This window comes from Schistocerca serialis, chromosome 6, assembly GCF_023864345.2.
Source record: "Schistocerca serialis cubense isolate TAMUIC-IGC-003099 chromosome 6, iqSchSeri2.2, whole genome shotgun sequence".
Classification (NCBI taxonomy): Eukaryota; Metazoa; Arthropoda; class Insecta; order Orthoptera; family Acrididae; genus Schistocerca; species Schistocerca serialis.
Window position 1 is genome coordinate 726,601,820 of NC_064643.1, and position 1,249 is coordinate 726,603,068.

The 1,249-nt window shown below is 47.1% G+C and overlaps 1 non-coding gene across 1 annotated transcript; it reads right to left on the reverse strand.

Moving 5' to 3' along the window:
- Positions 1 to 337: 337 nt before the first annotated feature.
- Trnas-aga (transfer RNA serine (anticodon AGA)) lies at positions 338 to 412 on the reverse strand. The gene has a single exon. It is a non-coding gene; the product is annotated as a tRNA-Ser (tRNA).
- Between the last annotated feature and the right edge of the window lie 837 nt (positions 413 to 1,249).

Consider the following 1,249-nt stretch of genomic DNA (forward strand, 5'->3'; position numbering starts at 1 on the left):
CACTTTGCCTGCAGGCGTCAGTGTCCTAAGTTTCTTCTTTGATGGAAAATCGGCAAGTCGCCATTCCATGGACTGTCTTTCGAATTCCGGCTCATGGTGGGAACACCAGGTCTCATCTCCGGTGACGGTGCTATTCAGAACATTTTGTAGGGCGCGCATTATGCTCATGTGGGAGCGATCTAGGTGCTTGTAAAACAATAAACTGGAAGCCAAGATCGCAGGAATTCTTTTATTTCATGATTACCGGTTTCGCCATCATCGGATCTTAGGACACATACAGGTTACAACATCAAGGCAAACAATGGTGATATTAAACATCCTGGCAGATTAAAACTGTATGCCCGACCGAGACTCGAACTCGGGACCTTTGCCTTTCTAGGGCAAGTGCTCTACCAACTGAGCTACCGAAGCACGACTCACGGCCGGTACTCACAGCTTTACTTCTGCCAGTACCTCGTCTCCCACCTTCCAAACTTTACAGAACCTCTCCTGCGAACCTTGCAGAACTAGCACTCCTGAAAGAAAGGATATTTCGGACACATGGCTTAGCCACAGCCTGGGGGATGTTTCCGGAATGAGATTTTCACTCTGCAGCGGAGTGTGCGCTGATATGAAACTTCCTGGCAGATTAAAACTGTGTGCCCGACCGAGACTCGAACTCGGGACCTTTGCCTTTCGCGGGCAAGTGCTCTACCAACTGAGCTACCGAAGCACGACTCACGGCCGGTACTCACAGCTTTACTTCTGCCAGTACCTCGTCTCCCACCTTCCAAACTTTACAGAAGCTTTACAGAAAGGCAAAGGTCCCGAGTTCGAGTCCCGGTCGGGCACACAGTTTTAATCTTCCAGGAAGTTTCATATCAGCGCACACTCCGCTGCAGAGTGAAAATCTAATTCTGGAATGGTGATATTAATAGTTGCCTGTAACACGCAGGACTTACAAAACTGTCGTAACTCAATTTTGTAATCCCTGCGTGTAACAGGCAACTATTAATATCACCATTGTTTGCCTTGATGTTGTAACCTGGATGTGTTCTAAGATCCGATGATGGGGACTTGAGTTTCGCCGTAACCGGTAATCATGGAATAAAAAGAATTCCTGCGATCTTGGCTACCAGTTTATTGTTTTACATTCAGAAAATTGTCACCTTCAGCTTCATCATATTGGTCCAACAGGTCCCGACGAATTTCCATTCGACGAGTTCTTTTGTTCTTCTATAATCATCCGTGGGACCAACCTTGCACAGAC